General features: G+C 43.5%; 1 long non-coding RNA gene across 2 annotated transcripts in view; it reads left to right on the top strand.

Annotated features, from left to right (window-relative positions):
• Positions 1–5,917, top strand: part of LOC134294927 (uncharacterized) — a 5,939-nt gene extending 22 nt beyond the window's left edge. The window contains exons 1-2 of one of the 2 annotated variants that reach the window (XR_010001536.1): positions 1–116; positions 5,488–5,917. The exon at positions 1–116 is cut by the window's left edge and continues 22 nt beyond it. This is a non-coding gene — a long non-coding RNA (uncharacterized LOC134294927). Of the gene's footprint in view, positions 4,837–5,487 lie in introns of both variants that reach the window. The other variant, XR_010001537.1, reaches the window with a different exon arrangement.
• Positions 5,918–6,208: the final 291 nt, after the last annotated feature.

Here is a 6,208-nt window from a genome sequence, read left to right as displayed (position 1 = left end):
TCATCATCATCATCATAAGTTGCTGCGAGTTTTCCAGGATGCATGGCCACCTTCCAGAAGCATTCTCTCCTGACATTTCGCCCACATCTATTTCAGGCATCCCCAGAGGTTGTGAGGTTTGTTGGAAACTAGGCAAGGGAGGTTTATATCTCTGTGGAAGGTCCAGGGTGGAAGAAAGAACTCTTGTCTGTTGGAAAAAAGTGTGAATGTTGCAATTAGCATTGAGAAGCCTCGCAGCTTCAAGGCCTGGCTGCTTGCTGCCTGGGGAAATCCTTTGTTGGGAGGTGTTAACTGGCCCTGATTGAGTCTTGTCTGGAATTCTTTATTTCCTATCATGATTTTAGAGTTTTTTTATTACTGGTAGTCAGACTGTGTTAGTTTTCATGGCTTCCTTCTTTCTGTTGAAATTGTCCACATGCTTGTGGACTTCAATGGCTTCTCTGTGTAGTCTGACATGGTGGTTGTTAGAGTGGTCCAGCATATTTGCATTCTCAAATAATATGCTATGTTCAGGTTGGTTCATCAAGTCATCAAGACTTATCTGGTTGAGTTAATCTGGTTGAGTTAGTTCCTTGATTCGTGTCTAGTGGTCCTTATGTAGACTTGTTCACAGTTGCCTGGTATACGTAAACTCCTGCAGAGGGGAGAGGATCCCTGTTGTCCTTTGCTCTCAGCTTTGTCATAGCAAATTTCTTCATGGAGCACTTTGAAAAACACGCCGTGGAAACAGCAACAAAAAGTTCACTATATCAGTGGTTCTCAACCTGTGGGTCCCCAGGTGTTATGACCTATAACTCCCAGAAATCCCAACCAGTTTAACAGCTGCTAGGAATTTTTGGGAGTTGAAGACCAAAACATCTGGGGACCCACAGGTTGAGAACCACTGCACTATATGGTTCAGGTTTGTGGATGATACCTTCGCCATTTTGGAGCCATGGAGGAGAAGAACTAAACAAGTTCATGGACCACCTCAACAGCATCCATCCAAACATCTGATTCATCATGGAAAAAGAAAATGAAGAAAAACTGCCATTTCTAGATGTCCCAGTCACCCGCAAACCTAATCAAAAATTGGGCCACACGGTTTACAGAAAACCTACGTACACAGATAGATACCTACATAAAAACTCCAACCATCACTGAAGTCAATAAAGAAGCACATTCAAAGCCTTGGCAGATCGTGCAAAAATAATCTGTGAATCTCACCTCCAAGAAGAACTGAACAATCTAAACTGGGTTTTCCAGGCCAATGGAGACTCCACCACAGACATTAGAAGAGCCGCAAGACCAAGAACAAACCATGAGAATAGAAGCAAAGATCCACTCAGAGGAAAAGTGTTCTTACCATATGTCAAGGGAACCACTGACCGCATAGGGAAGCTGATAAAGAAACACATCCTACATGGGAATAGTTGCCTCAATAGCCCTTTTGGGAAGGAGTGGATTCAGAGCTCTGCTACACCATTCGTTGCCTCAAGTGACAGATAGGGGGTGCATCTACACTGTGGAATTAACACAGTTTGACACTCCTTGAGTGGCCAGGGCTCAAGGCCATGGGATGTTCAGAGTTGTAGTTTGGGAAAGAAGTGAGATGGGCAGAGAAGGTGAAAGGCCTGGCAAGACTACAACCTGTAGGACCTCATAGTATTGATCCTATAGTATTAATTCTATAGAATAGATGCATCTTTGGATGGCACCAAGTAGAAGCAAAGTATTAATTTTGTATGGTAGGACTCAGCATGGTGCGTTGTTGAGCAAGGACTCTGGGACTCTGTGCCTAGAAAACATGCATTTACTACCGATGAGCACTGAGCTGCCATGGAGTGGAACAGAATAGGAGCCAAAGGGTGCATCTACACTGTAGAATGAATGCAGTTTGATGCCAGGGTTGTTGTATGTTTTCCGGGCTGTATGGCCATGTTCCAGAAGTATTCTCGCCTGACGTTTCACCCAATCTCTGAGGATGCCTGCCATAGATGTGGGCGAAACGTCAGGAGAGAATACTTTTGGAACATGGCCATACAGCCCGGAAAACATACAAAAACCCTGTGATCCTGGCCATGAAAGCTTTCAACAACACAGTTTGATGCCACTTTTATTGCTAAAGCTCAAGGCTGTGGAGTCATGGGAGCTGTCGTTTAGCAGAGAAGGCTCAAGAGACTGTAAAACTACAATGCCTATGAATAACAGAATCATAGAATCATAGAGTTGAAAGAGACCACATCTACGCCAACCCCCTGCCATACAGGAAAAGCACAATCAAAATATTCCTGACAGATGGCCATCCAGACTCTGTTTAAATGTTTCCAAGGAAGGAGTTTCCACCACACTCTGAGGCAGAGAGTTCCTCTGTTGAACAGCTCATACGGTCAGGAAGTCTTAATGTTCAGGTGGAATCTCCTTTCCTGTAATTTAAACCCAAATCCCATTCCATTGCATTGAGCCATGGCAGCTAAAGTGGTGCCAAGTTGCATTTATTCCACAATGTAGATTCACCCACAGTTGCTAGAATATTCAAAACAGCGCCAGGGGATTCTGGGAATTGTAATCCTCAAAGCTTTGACAGTTTTTCCAAGTTCTCCCTCCTCCCTATGACTTCCCCTCACATATTTGTACATGGCTATCATGCTGAGAGGAGACATGATAGCCATGTACAAATATGTGAGGGGAAGTCATAGGGAGGAGGGAGCAAGCTTGTTTTCTGCTGCCCTGCAGACTAGGACACGGAACAATGGCTTCAAACTACAGGAAAGGAGATTCCACCTGAACATTAGGAAGAACTTCCTCACTGCGAGAAGGGCTGTTCGGCAGTGGAACTCTCTCCCCTGGACTGTGGTGGAGGCTCCTTCTTTGGAGGCTTTTAAGCAGAGGCTGGATGGCCATCTGTCGGGGGTGCTTTGAATGCGATTTCCTGCTTCTTAGCAGGGGGTTGGACTGGATGGCCCATGAGGTCTCTTCCAACTCTACTATTCTATGATTCTATGATTCTGATTTTGATGGGTGCCAAATCTTTCTCCCTACAGCCAACATCTGGAATCTGCTGCCTGAAGTGTCATGAAGAGCAACCTAACTAGGGCTGGATTTGCACTTCCTGATATCTCAGTATCTTATCACAGATGATCTACTTATCCCAGATTATATGGCAGTGAAGACTCATATAATCCAGTTCAAAGCAGATAATCTGGGGTCAGATCCTGGAATATCGGGAAGCATAGGATTTATAGATCTCAGGGTCTGAGCCTCCAGTTTTCATAGGGCATCTCCAGCTGGGTGCCAGGAGCAGATCGAGATAACAGGAAACGGTTATGAGCAAATCTTCAGAGCAACTGCTTGCCACAATGTCAGGGTTTAATTTATTTGTTTCTGCAACCTGTACAGTTTCTCCAAGCCACCGCTTTCCTCCCAGTCAATGCACTGCACAAATTCAGTCTTTTCTTCTGCCATATATTCGACCATATATTCGACAGCTTTTTTTACTTAGGCAGGTCTTTGGTTTGTTAATTTGCTTCAACAGATGTCTTGTGTCTGGATTTTATTATTGCTTCATTGTGTCTGGATTTTATTAGATTTTGAATGTGCTTTTAAAAGTTATTGTAACGTGTTTTTAAAAATAGAATTGCTGCTTAATTGTCTTTTAACTTTTGCATTAAGAGTTTTTAGTTGTACGTGGGTTTCAATGGTTGTCGGCTGCCTTGAATCTAGTGCAGAGAGAGAGGAGAAGGTATAAATGAGATGTATTAGTAAGTAAATAAACAAACTCAGCCTAGTAATAATATTCTGAGTTTCATTATATTGCAAGGGCCTCCTTTAGATGGACAGTGCTTCAGCTGTGATGTATACAACTAATATTCATCTTTTCTAAGCATCTTAACATTATCCTACGGGGTTGCGGTGAGTTTTCTGGGCTGTCTGGCCATGTTCCAGAAGCATTCTCTCCTGATTTCACCCACATCTATGGCAAGCATTCTCAGAGGTTGAGAGGTTTGTTGGAAATTAGGCAAGTGGGAGAAAGAACTCTTGTCTGTTTGAAGCAGGTGTGAATGTTGCAACTGGCAAGCTTGATTAGCACTGAATAGCCTGGCAATTAAAACCTGTCTGTTTCCTGTCTGGGGGAATTCTTTGTTGGGAGGTGTTATCTGGTCCTGATTGCTTCCTGTCTAGAATTTCCCTGTTTTCTGAGTGTTGTTCTTTATTTACTGTCCTGATTCTAGATTTTTTAAAATGCTGCTAGCCAGATTTTGTTCATTTTCATGATTTCCTCCTTTCTGTTGAAATTGTCCACATGCTTGTGAATTTCAATGGCTTCTTTGGCAACATTGTGCTCACTGACAATCACCATGTCAGACTACACAGAAAAAACTGCCATAGATGTGGGTGAAACATCAGGAGATAATGCTTCTGGAACCATACAGCCTGGAAAACTCACAGCAACCCAGCAAAACAAATGTTACAGGGTGTTAACGGCTCGGGCCCTACCTATCTCCGTGATCACATCTCCTCCTATGAACCTTGAGATCTTCCGGGGAGGCTCTTCTCGCGCTCCCACCACCGTCTCAAGTGCGGCTGGTGGGGACGAGGGAACGAGCCTTCTCGGCAGTGCCCCCCCCCCCCCCCCCCCGGCTCTGGAATGCATTGCCAAAAGAGATCAGGCAATCCCCTACATTATCCAATTTCCATAAGGAACTGAAGACCTGGTGGTGTCGGCAGGTTTTTGAGTAATTACATTGGACTACCGCTGATTTCTGGGCCTGAATATATTGCACAAGATTTCCCTAGCCTAAAATGATACATTTTAATATATTGGTTTTATGGTTCACGTCCCGTTGATCTGGTCATGTAAGTGTGATTTATTGTTATAATTGTATTGTTTTACTTTGTTTAATAATGTGTATTATGTTGTTATGTAATGTTTGTGTTTGCTTTTATGACTGTAAACCGCCCTGAGTCCCATCCGGGAGATAGGGCGGTATATAAATAAAGTTGTTGTTGTTGTTATTATTATTATTATTATTATTATTATTATTATTATTATTATTATTATTATTATCCTTTCCCTATGCTATCTAAAATAAAATAAAAAGTTGTCTGGAGTTACAATTTAAAAAATGCTCCTGTTCCAGCTTTCATACAAACTCACCTTAGCAACAAACCGTATTCGTAACTGTACTGTGTTCAGATGCTTGAACATCTGTACATCTCATTTCTATTTTCATGTGAATGTTGAGCAGTCAGATCACATGATCTTGTGCCAGCAGCTTAACCTGACAGCTTCCTTATTTGTGAGTTGAAAATCCACTCTGGGTTTTAGTTTGAACTTGTTCTTAGAGGTAGGGTTCAGTTCCCTTAAGGGCTCCTTTAAACTTTAGATCAAACCCAGAGCAGAATCGCTGACCCAGTGACATGAAAGCCACTAGCTGCCAGGATCTTGCACAACAACGTCTCCAGCAGCTGATAAATGGCACACAATGCTTCTTTTTTCCTTTTTAGTTCACGGAACGGAAAAGAGATCTCATGGGAATGTGCCGTTCTGGCGTGACACCCCTCTCACAAGAAGACCACTATTGGAACGGAGTGGGCAGCCAAAGGTGAAACTGCCTTGAAGTGCTGGGGGAATCGTGGAAGAAATCGCCCTGTTGATGCAAGGGCTGGATCTGTGTGGGAGTTTTCATTAACTCCAGAAATGGATGGCTGCTTCGGGTGGTGGAAACGCACACTTGATAGCTTTTGCGCTGGCAGTTCCCCCATGCCCCATCATGTCATGTTCAGTATCGGAGCTGTTGGCACTCCACACACGTCTCCAAACGCAGCCGATATTTCACTGGCCTTGGGGCAGGGAAATTAAACAGGGGAGGGCTTGCTTGTTGTTGTTCCTCCTGGTATGACATCCAGTGCTTTTAATAAAGTGAGAGTGACCCTAGCTGTGTTTTATTGTGAGTTAGTTATGTTCGGTAACTGTGATTCCAGCAGGACTGGTGAAGGGGGCCGGGATGGAGACAAATCATATTTTACACTGAAAATATTCCCAATTGAGGACTTCCTCCCCCTTTTCTCAAACTGTAGTTTGATGCTGCAATTCCTCCAACATGCTGCTGGCTGAGGTTTCTTCTCGGAGGAGGAGACAGACACCTGTCTTCATGCCAGAGTTTATAGGTACCAGTCAAGACAATAAAAGAGGAATGGCTGGAAGAGAAAAACATGCCAGGGATTT

Source organism: Anolis carolinensis, unplaced genomic scaffold, assembly GCF_035594765.1.
Source record: "Anolis carolinensis isolate JA03-04 unplaced genomic scaffold, rAnoCar3.1.pri scaffold_31, whole genome shotgun sequence".
Classification (NCBI taxonomy): Eukaryota; Metazoa; Chordata; class Lepidosauria; order Squamata; family Dactyloidae; genus Anolis; species Anolis carolinensis.
The sequence above is the reverse complement of the archived record's forward strand: the minus strand, read 5'-3'. Positions and strand labels throughout refer to the sequence as shown.